Source organism: Brassica oleracea, unplaced genomic scaffold (assembly GCF_000695525.1).
Source record: "Brassica oleracea var. oleracea cultivar TO1000 unplaced genomic scaffold, BOL UnpScaffold00947, whole genome shotgun sequence".
NCBI lineage: Eukaryota > Viridiplantae > Streptophyta > Magnoliopsida > Brassicales > Brassicaceae > Brassica > Brassica oleracea.
The window spans coordinates 28,577-41,103 of record NW_013617541.1 but is presented as its reverse complement, the minus strand read 5'-3'; the positions used below and the strand labels follow the sequence as shown (position 1 = coordinate 41,103).

At 33.6% G+C, this 12,527-nt stretch overlaps 1 pseudogene; it reads right to left on the bottom strand.

The window, feature by feature from the left end:
• Positions 1–286: 286 nt before the first annotated feature.
• Positions 287–741, bottom strand: LOC106320514 (annotated as a pseudogene).
• Between the last annotated feature and the right edge of the window lie 11,786 nt (positions 742–12,527).

Here is a 12,527-nt window from a genome sequence, read left to right as displayed (position 1 = left end):
TCACTTATATACTAAGGTGGGGTGGTGGATCTAGAAGTTTGATGGCATTAGAAGAAATTATAGTTTCCATTAAATTCTAGTGTTATTTAATTAAGGATTTCATCAATTTTTTCAAAATCTTGTGTTATTGGATTAAAGATTTGTAATCAATTTTCTAATTCTTTTAAATTCTAGTGTTATTCAATATTTGCTAGATTTTGTAGTAATGTTATTTGGAAAGAATTTAATGGAAAAAGTAATGTAAAACTGTGAAGAACTAATTCCTTACTCTTATGAAGAGAATTCGTTATCCTCTCTCCCAGACATCGTCCTGCACGACCAGATACTTCTTCACAAACAGATTCGAGTTAAGAGCATGCAATAACCTAAAAAGCTACTTCTCTTCAACCGTCTCTTCATCTCTTCTCCCTTCTTCATCATGTTTTTCTCTTCTCTTCGTCTGCTTCTGTTCTGATGTGGTCAAGCGCCTCATCTTCAACTCCAAGTGATCCCAAGATCCTCTTCAACACAGCTACCTTTTGGATCTTCTTTACTTTCTTCGCTGTATATAGACACCCATACCCTCGGGAGATAAGCTTCTTTCACGTCTTTGTCGTTGAACCCATCCTGACATAACGTCGTTTTCCCAACTCCGAACTTCCCCACGATCGCCAGCGTCCTGAACTCTTCGGATCCCTTATGCTTCAGCAAGAAGTTCTTCAAGAACAAGGACTTGTTTTGTATAAGCTTTTTCTGCGTCATACTTGACCAGTCCGATATCAAATATCACACTAAACTATATAAAGAAAGGCTCACATGGAGAGTAAAAGAGAAACATACAGAGTGTGAAATAATTGGTCATATTTGCAAGTAAACAAATGGAAAATCTTAGCATTTATTCGTAGTCTGAAACTAATCTATCAACTTTTCTCTGGCTTGTCTACGTCATTTTCATTGTTTTAAATTGGATCGCAACAATCTGGCTTGTCTACATTATATATGGTGCTTTTTATTTATTATGTTGTTTGATTTAGTCAACAGTATCATACTATCCCATGAAAATATAATTTTTGTTGTAGTCAAGGAATATCAACAAACTTCCAAATTCAAATTTATATATTTTGATTTCCTTTAGTATGTTGTTTGGTTTAGTCAACAATGACATACTATCCCTACAAAATAGTACCTACATGAAAGCTTTAAAATTAACTTTACGAGCTTACTTTCAGTTTCTTAAATTCATTTTGTAACTTTTAACACGTTACTTTTTTCATGAATAAAAAATTTCATGAAGAGAGAGAGACATCATGACGGATATCAAGCAAAAAAAAAATGATGATTTTGATGCGAGCAAATTTCTTATGGTGGTGATGGTTGCTAGAGATGCTCAGTTTCAAAACTTAAGAAAGCGTCTCATGGGTCAACATTCCATAGAACGCCCCCTTCGCCGACCAGTCACAATGCTCGGAGAACAATACATACATAAGGGTATTAAATGAAGATTCTCAACAGTTTCGGGTGTTGTACCGTATGTTTCCAGATGTGTTTCTATTCATGTGCATTCCTTTAAAATCCGTAAGAAAAGGTAAACATGAGAATTACGTAAATGCATTAAAATATCAACGAATCTTTTAAACTACTGCAAAAATTATTATTTATGAATTCTCTCAAATTCTATTAAATTCATGGATTGAATACCACCCCTAAAGCACAAGTCACATGGTCAATCAAATTCTAAAACGTGGCGTGTGACTCAAAATTATTTTTTTAAAAAACAATTAGAAAATTTTAAATGCAAAAATAGTTTCATAATTCTATTTTTTTTTTCTATATAAAACAAAAAAAAATGCCTAATATTACTCAACTGTGTCCACGATCTCATAACCTTTGAAACTGCTAATATTTCTCTAGATAACTCACGATGCCATACAATTATTTTCATTTCTATTTACAGTCAAAATTGTAAATTCCTATTTTTTTGCAAATACTCCATTGATTATCTCTAAAATTTCAACTTCTACCTAGATAGATTAAAAACTTCTAATGATCATATCCACTAATCCACACTACCAAATCTATAATTTTAGATCCGGATAGAAATTTTTTCTGGCTAAACGATCGCAGGGAAAACAACCATTTCATACCTAACATATCATGATATGTTCAATTCATACCTGACTTATATAGCAGTGCCAAAACATACATGAACTTATATGGCTGTGCCAAAACATACCCAACTTATAATTTTTTGGCGAAATCATACACCAGTCGCCACATCAGCTGCTACGTTAGCTAATCGATAGAGTATTTGCAAAACACTATTTAATTTTTTCATTAATGTGTACAATTTTTTTTTTTGAAAAAAATAAATAGTGTTTTTATAAAAATAAATTTATAAAAAATGTAAAATTTTATAAATTTTTATTATTTAGTAAAATTAACAAAAATTAATTAATTAATTAAATTTTAATTTTATATAAGAGATAGATCCTATCACAAATCGTCCTTATAATAATTATATATGTGTTGTAATGATTCAAATTTAATGCTAGTGTTGTAGTCTTGTTACTTTTTATTAATCATGGGTATGTTATCATATTTTTTCTTAAATGTAAACACAACTATGATTAATCAAGAGTAACACGACTCCAACACTAGTATTTAATTTGAATAATTACAACAGATATATAACTCTTATAAGGACGGTTTGTGATATGATCGAAATATTTACGAACATTTCTCTTATATAAGATTAAAATTTAATTAATTAATTAATTTTTGTTAATTTTAATAAATAATAAAATTTTATAAAATTTTACATTTTCTATAAATTTACTTTTATAAAAACACTATTTAATTTTTTCAAAAAAAAAATTTGTACACATGACATCCTCGTCAGTAACGTAGCATCCACGCGAACAAAATTGGATGATGTGGCAGCTGATGTGGCGACTAATGTATGATTTCGCCAAAACATTATAAGTCGGGTATGTTTTGGCACGGCCATATAAGTTCATGTATGTTTTGGCACTGCTATATAAGTCGAGTATGAATTGAACATATTGTGATATGTTGGGTATGAAATGACCGTTTTCCCAGCGATTGCACAACTTGATTGTCAAAAAAACTCTTTCAATGAAATGAGAAAATAAAAAAAGAACACAGATATGCTACGATTGATAGACTAAGCGTACTTAAAGGTAGCAAATGAAGGTTAATGCCCATGTTAGTGAAACTAAAATGTCTACTCTTTTTGCTCAATAAAATTATTTTAACTTTTTCTAGTCTGTTTTTATATTTTTTCGTTTATGCTCTCTAGACATGACAAAAATTGCATATTGCAAAAACAATACATACTGCATGGCCGAAAAAGTAAAAGTAAACAAAATATGTCAATAACATTTTTTAAATGGATTAACTAATTCTCAATTTGCTGGAATATGTTTCATTTGTTGCCGTGGTGAATGTTCAGGAAATGAAAATAATAGAGTCTAATCCAATTACATGTAAATACTTGAAAGCATCAGAAGAAAAAAAAAGGAAAATGAGATCTAAAGTAGGCTTTCTTTATTTATAAGTTTATAATCTTATAGAAAGTTGGTGATATTTTTTCTTTTGCTTTTATAATTCTTATTTGTAGATACTGTCAGAATTAAAATAGTTGATCAAATATAGCATTGGAAGTAAGGAAATGTAAAAGAATACCACAAAAAGTATAAGTATACATAAAAAAAAATGCAAAAGATATTAATGTCCACTATCTACAAAATTAAGTTGGTATTTTATTATATAAGAGATATGTTTTCCCTCAATCTGGTATTCCATATACAATAATTTTATTTTGATAAAGAGAAGTAATAAATAACGGCCATCTTGTGTTCATATTTACATTGTAAAATATAACTCTCAAATAGCATTTTCATTCTTTTTAAAATTATAAAACAATACGCACGGGATATAATCTAGTATCTTTATGAATCAGGTGATTCCGATACCAAGTAACCACAGGAATTGTGCTAACGAACCATATATGATAGCTTTCATGTCGTGCCAACGATTCAGGACCGGTCATGAATACAACCGGATGAACTTCGTCTTTGTCCCTAAATGTTAAAGGCATTCTCAAATTGTGGAAATAATTTTTTTCACTAAAACAACTTAAAAATATTTATGATCCCCTAAATCTTAGGACCGATCATGTAGTGATTACGTTTGGATCAAAGACCCTCAGTGATTTGCAAGTTTTTTGAAAAAAAATACTAGGAATTGAAAACCATGATGGAAGAGGCAAATACTAAAGCATTGCGAACTTTAGAAGGAAGAAGAAGAAACTGTTTAAATGTATTTTTTTGAGAAAATGTGGCAAAGAACTTCGGGATGGAATGCAACGTACTTGTCGCCTACTGAAAAAGATAGAATGATATTAGCAAGAGCTAATGCAATGCTCCTTTTTGAAGTGTCATGTTTTAAAATACCTGAACAGGTTATATCACAAATTACCACATACCAACAAGGTCTTGGTGGGAGACGTTCTTTTAACTCATCCCGTGTAATCTTCTATATAGCGTAATTGTTTTTTTTATAAAAGGCTTTATATAACTTAATTTTCGTAAGACAAAAAACTTTAAATTCAATTATTGATTTAATGTAATAGAGTATATTAAATTTAGCAGCGAATTGGATTTAGACAAATTATTATAGTTTGTGGATTTTAAAAAGAAAAGTTCACTAAAGTCATTTTGTGACTAGTGTTAAAATGTTTTTTTTCTTTTTGATAATAACTAGTGTTAAAATGTTGATGTGGTTGTGAACTGTTATGCCAGAAATAATTCTAGAGTGCGGAAAGTCCTCTTGCCTAAGTTTTGCATTATGACGCTCTACAAATAGAGTAATCTATGTTATAGCTATGTAATATTAATTCATTTGTGGTTTTGAGATGTCAAAAAAGGCCAACCGAAACAACATGTTCAATTACTTCTCGTCAACCAAATTATAGTTCTTTTACATGCACCCTAATTGTAGATGACTATGTTATCTGCTTCTCGTTAGGCTCTTGCCTAAGTTTGGTCTAGTGGTATAGGAACCCCAGCTGGAGTGCCCGCTCCTGGGTTCGAGCCTTGGCCACTGCAGAAATTTACATGTGGGCTGCAGCACCCGAGACTGAAAACCGTTACACGGTGAGCCACATGGTGACGCCCTGGCAGCGTCCATGGTCACTTCGGTCTCTAGTCTGGACCAATTCGGTGGGGCCAGGATACTCGGTTAGAAAAAAAAAAATTTACTATTTTCCTATATTTCCATGATGTAGCGCATTGGCAAACGACTGAAAAGAACCTTAAACTTATGCCACATTTCTTTTTAACTCGGGAGGTTGTTTTATCATCTTTATTATGGCTATCATGCCCAAGAACAAAAGAGGAGAATTACAAAGACGAGCCCAGCAAGCAACCAAACATTAAAAACAAAGCAAATTACAAGGGAGGTCCAACAAGAAGGCTCAGCAGAGAAGAAATCGTAGAGTAGAACCAGCTAATGATCCAGGTCGGCACCACGTGTTCGGACGAAAACGTAAGAGGAAATACGAGACGAGAGAGAAAATCATCGCCTCCCAACACCGACTGGAAAGGTGTCGTCAAGTCTACGCGGCAGCCACTGGTAACACACCGGAACATGATGCACTGAGTAGACCCAAATAGCAACGAGGCAAGCAGAAAATTAGGGCAAGAAACGCCATCGCTTCATGTATGAAAGAGATTCAGCCGCATGCAATCAATCAAAATCATCATATGTTCCTAATCAACAGCAGACCATCTTAAATGATACTATCTCCATTTCATTCTAAGTGTCATTTTAGATTTGTTCACACAGATTAAAAAAACATTTAATTTTATACATTTTCAATATAAAAACATCATTACAAATATACTTAACTATATTTCAACCGATTGAAAAATAAACTAAAAATTAAAGTTGATAAATTTTTCTTTGAAATTCTAAAACGACACTTATTTTGTAACATTTTTTTTTCTACAACGACAACTAATTTAAAACGGAGGGAGTATATAGTTAAGACCGAAAATGAACCAATCCTAATAATAGGAAGGAAAAGACAAGATCAAAACTCGACTGAATCTAGAATATGACTATAGAGTTCGGGGGAAGGGTTATTGGGAGATGAATTTGTGTAGAGTTTGTGAATTTTAAGAATCCATCGTTATTGGTTCTTGGATTTCAAAAATCTTAGTAAAATCTATTATTATTGGTTTAAGAATTTTCAAAATCCATTCAAATATTTTGTTATTCAAAAACTTTAGTTATTATTGATTCTTTAGTTCTATCTAAATCTAGTGTTATTGGGAGATGAATTCTATTCATTTTTACTCATAAGACTCAACTTTCAAAATATCATATGTATCCATGTGATTTTCAAAATCCTTTTGATAAAAATACTAGAAAACAAAATAATTATTCTTACCAAATATCTATTGCAGCTTAAATCCAAATTATATGTTCAAAACTATAATTCATTACATTTATATACTTTTACATTTTTGAATATATAATTATTTTTAAAAATATTACATTTTTAATATAATAATAATAATTACATTCACATATCTTAATAATTTTAAAAAAAAATTTAATAGTTTCAAAAAACATTTTTGAATTTCAAAAAGAAAATTTGAAAAAATATTTTGTTAGCGAAGGAGGTCTGGGTTTTAAGGACATAACGGATTTCAATACGGCTATGCTTGGAAAGCAATTGTGGAGGCTGATAGAGAAGCCTTCAACTCTTTTTGCTAGAGTTTTTAAAGGACGGTACTATAGGAATGCCTCACCGCTAGAACCGATCCCTTCATACTCCCCGTCGTATGGTTCGAGGAGTATTGTATCTGATAGATCTCTGGCCAGCAAATGACTAATCAAAATGGTGGGAATGGGGTCATCTATCTCTGTATGGAGTGATTCATGGCTCCCAACCACTCGTCCGAGACCAGCAAAAAAAAAATCAACAGGACACTTATCAGGACCTCACAGTGGACTCTTTGATAGATCCAATTTCACGAACTTGGAAGTCGCAAGTAATTCGGGATTTGGTGGATCCCCAGGATGCTCAAATTATTGAAAGTATTCCTTTGAGTAAGACTCAGATGGTGGATAGGAATGGATGACACTTCACATATAATGAGAAATATTCAGTTAAATCAGGATATCAGTTAGAACGGGTCTATCCGGACAAGGCAAAACCATCAGTGTTTTATGGTCCCACAATGGATATTCTGAAAGCGTTCTGCTGGGAGGTGAGATGCCCTCCGAAGATTAAGAACTTTTTATGGCAAATGGTATCCGGATGTATAGCTGTTAAGAAGAATTTGCAAGCAAGAGGAATGAAGGGAGATATTTGTTGTGTTAGATGTGGAGCTGAGGAAGAATCAATAAACCATGTGTGTTTTGAGTGCCCTCCTGCGCGTCAAGTTTGGGCTTTGTCAAAGATACCGTCTAACCCAACCTACTTCCCCACTTGTTCTCTATTTACGAATATGGATCATCTTTTTTGGAGGGTACTCCCGAAAATGGAAGATCATCAGTTTGCGTGGATATTATGGTATATTTGGAAAGGAAGGAATAATAAGGTTTTTAGTAATTTGGATATTGACCCAAGAGATATACTTACGCTTGCAGAAACTGAATCAACACTTTGGGCTGAGGCTCAGGTGATGAAGACTAAGCAGGCACCACAACAGACTGAGGTTTTGAATCGTCAGCCGCGGGTTGGTCGTTGGTGCTTTATAGATGGTTCCTGGAAAGATAAAGAACCTTATTCAGGTCAAGGATGACATAACATACTCGAGGGCTTTCAGGGATTGATGGTGCAAGGAATTCTAGGGCATCTATTTCACCTCTTCATACAGAGATGGAAGCACTGATATGGGCTATGGAATGTATGAGGAATTTACATCAGTTTCAGGTTACTTTTGCTACAGATTGTTCTCAATTGGTGAAGATGATTTCGGAACCAGAGGAATGGCCGGCGTTTGAGAGTTATCTGCACGACATAAAGCTACTGAAGACACGTTTTACTAGTTCAGAGATTATTTATGTACCCCGGACGGAAAATCAAAAGGCGGATAGTCTAGCACGATGTGCCAGAAAACAATCGTCTTTCGTCGTTCACATGGATGCGGAGTTACCAGATTGGTTCGCAGAGTCTATATGAGTCTGTTTGTTGATAACAAAAAAAAAAAAAAAATTCTTATAAAAATTATAAAAATGAATTTGGGTTATTGGGAGATGAATTTGGGTTATTGGAAGATTGAAAAAAAAATAGGAGAAGAAACATAAAACAAAACTAGGGTAACTCGGAGAGAAGCCGGCCGTCAACACCGGAAAAAAAGGTGTGACGCCAGCGCTAAGAGCAGACCAACATCGCCGGAGAGAAAAGTGAGTCGCCAGAGCCAAGTAGCAGCCATCGGTGCTCAAGAGCCATAGCATGCCAAAGTCAAATAATAGACTTCAATCTCATACTTCGGTTATCACCAGAAACGAGACCAACGAGGAAAAGCGAATCTCTCTCTCTCTCTCTAGAGAATTTTAAGAGATAAGAGAGAGAAAACCCTACTCATTTTCATTAGGCCTGGGCAAAATAACCGGAACCGAAGAACCGAACTGGAACCGAACCGAAATACCAAAAACCGGAACCGGACCAATACCCTCAAATACCCGAACGGTTCTTATATTTTTATATCCGAAATAACCGAACCGAACCGGAACCGAACCGAGAACCGAACGGGTACCCGAATATATAAAAATATTAATTATGTATACATATAACATCACTAAATATATATTGTTAATTTAAAATTCTATTAAAAGTATCTGAAAATAGTTTATGATAACTAAATTATTATAAAGTATCCAAACTACCCGAAAGTATCCGAAACTATCCGGATAGTTTTATCCGAAATGTCCAAAGTAATCCGAAATATCCAAAATTTTTATGTAAGTCATCCCAATTATTTAATATTTTACCCTAAATAACCGATATTTTATCCAAATTATCCGAACTATCCGAACTATCCGAACCCGAACCGGATCCAAATGAGAACCGAACTTTTTCCGGATATTTTCCGGTTCCTACATTTACTATCCGAACCGAACCGAACCGAAAATAGGTCAAGTACTAAATGGATCCTCTAGCCCCTATCCGAACTACCCGAAACCCGAAATACCCGAACTGAACCGAACCGATACCCGAAATGCCCAGGCCTACTTTTCATATTTATTCTGGAGGTTCTAACCGATTTATTAGTAATATCTGTATTAAATCTAAAGTGTGCATCAAATGAAATTTGTTGTAGCTTGACAAACAAAAAAACATAGCTGGATTCAGCCAATTAGGTTAGTTCTAATGTAAATTTTAGCCTTTAATTAAATTAGTCTAATTTAATTTTTTTTTTTTTTTTTTTTAGTGTTTCAAAAAAAAAAAAATTTTAATTAGTCTTATTTTCTTAACAAAATTCAATCATTTATCTTTATGGGGGATTGCACTTTAAGATATAGCTATACATTCAGTTTCTAGATGGTTCAGAAAATTAGGCATGTTGTACTAATTTATATTGAAAAAATTAGTTTGAAACTCAATATTTGTATTCACACGTTATGCTAAAACTACAGCCTTAAGATTGGTATGATATGGAACTAATTATCTGTATATCTTCATGTCTGGAATGATGTATAACTATTGACTGTTACTATCTCTTATCGTGGATTTGTATATTTAATTTAGGGCATAACTGTTTTAGAACAAAAAAAAAAAAATCGTGGCGTTATGAATAATCATTTTTAATTTCAAAAGAAAATGCAAAGACCTCGACAGTGTTATGTTGATATATCGAATCATCTGTGGTTTGTGTTTGTTTGACATTGGCTGCGTAGTTACGCATGGCTCGTCTTTTCAACATACACTCTTGAGCTAATCACTATGATTATAAAATGAGTTGAATAATATAACACTGGGCTATACCCTTTTCGCGGTCCTATTTCCTCTCCTCATTTCACGACTACATGTGCCCTCATAGAGACACTTGCTTTTGCATTTTACTTTATGTTAATCTGAGCGATAAAAGGCCTCTAAAGACCAAATCCAAGCAAATCCCTGAACAAATGACCTAATCAACAATTTAGTTAATAGTCTCTAGTTTCTGTTCACTCTCAATGAGTTTAACAAAAAACAAACAATTCTTTACACAAAACTAATCTTATTCACTTTGGGATTGGTGATGTGCTTATTACTATGTCGAGCTATTCCTTATACTACAAATTAAATAAACATAATCTCTTCAATTACAAGCAATGTATACTACTTTGTTAATGTGGTACGTACACCATTAATTCAAGTTGCCTACTCAAAACTGTAGAACTTTCTCTTCGGATTTTATTTAACAACCAACTAATGGTTGTGCTTTTATAGATACACGACTAGAAATGTCAAACAGGTTTACCCATCCCGTCTCGTCTCGTACTGCGGCGGGTTAGTTATCGAGCGGGTCACAGCGGGCCTGTCCCGCTGCGGGATGTAGTCCTCAAAATGCCGGCCCAAACCCGTACCGCAGAACATATAAGCCTTCGCGGGCCGTCCCGCGGGATGCCTCCATACCAAACCGCCTACTACAACTTCCTTCATGAATGTTCAAGTAGAAGAGTTGTGTAAAAGAGTTGAAGAGAGCTCATTAAGCTTTACTAAAGCCTTATCAAAATCAATGCCATAAAGCTTTGTTTGTGCTTGCGTTCTTGAGTTAAAAACTTTTTTTTTTGTTATCAGCATAAGATTTTATTAAGTTTAAATCTGATTGAGTTGTTGTCTTTGTAATAAATTGGCTCAACTGTTGTATGTCTTTAAAGCAAATCATAGTTGTGTGTAATAAAAAGGGAAAACCAAATCAAAACACCACCCAGAGCTCGAATCGTCATCGATGAAGTTGGAGTTGTTATCGCCGGATCTCGAATCATCATCACCGGAGCTCGAATCATCATCGCCGGAACTCCTTATGTTTTCTGGGGGAAAAGTCACAAGAATCGCTTTCTTCTCACTCTCTCTGTGTTTTTTCCAGGTAAAATAAAAAATAAAAAATGCGGGTCCATGTAATCCCGCATGACCCGTTTCGGCCCATCCCGTGACAGGTCCAGTCTCGCAAAGACCCGTCCCGTGAGGCCCACAAATTTACGGGCCTAGAAAACCTTGTCCCAATACCGTCCCGCGACAGTCTTATACGGGTCAGGCCCGCGGTCCAAGTCCATGATTGCCATCTTGTAACACGCCATACATCTTTTCCAAAAATAATTGGACATCATTGATTAGAAGTACAAAAAAAGATACAAAAAGAACTTACCTATTTTAAAGTGTTTTATTATATTTTTTACTTTCCTTCCCTTTTCACTTTTTAAAACTATTTTATTAACTATATATACCATAATAATTCGTCGTCATTTATTTTACATGTTTAAAATTTAACATGTATGAGTGAAATTGTTTCATTAGCGACAAAAATTCAAACCAGTTAACACAATTTTTTTTTTGTTTACATCATCAATTAGACATGGACATTCAAGTACACGTTTGGATACATATCAGTTTTTTGGATATCGGTTTTTTGGATTTTAAAATTAATCTTTGTTCGGGTATTATAAGTTTCTGGACAGAACTCGAGTCGGACTTTTTTTAGTCCGGATATGTTTCTAGGAACCTAAAAATATCTAAATAACATATATCTATGTGTTTAAAAATTCATTAAATAATTTATAAAAAGTAAAAACCAACCCCACACGTTCTTTCATTAAATAATTTATAAAATGTAAAAACTAATTATGCGCAGACGTGGGGATCAGTCTCTAAGTATCAATTTAGAATAATAATTTGGACCTCAAGATCCAAGATATTTCTTTCCATAAGTACATACTTAGAAATTAGAATAATTAAACCTATATATATAAGTACAAACAAACTACAGAGAATTATTCTGTTCAAGCTGCCAATTTTATTTAAAGTTTCGTTGAGTATAACAAAAACTTGTCACTACAAGAAAACGTCTCCATAACAACGAAGATTTACGAAGAAAATATTTCCTCGTAAATTTACATGGTGTTTACAACGCAGTTACGAGGAGACCAAATTTCGTCGTAAACTCCATGTAAATTTACGACGAAATATTTTCGTCGTAAAGTCCACGTAAGTTTACGACGAAATTACGTGGAATGAGAAATACGTCGTAATCGTTACATCGACATTACAACGAAACATGTTACCGTTATATTTAGGTGAAAACGTGTATTCAATGTGCTTTAACTTACCTAATTTCGTCGTAAAGTCGTTGTAAATATTATGTTAAAACCATGTAAAATCCATGTAAAACATTCCTTGTAAAATCGTTGTTATATTTCAACTACCCAACTCGAACATTTCTATATATATATGTCATTTCCCACAACTCTCTTCATCACAACACACAAACGGGAGAAAAAAAAAATCCGAAAAAAAATCAGAAAAAAAA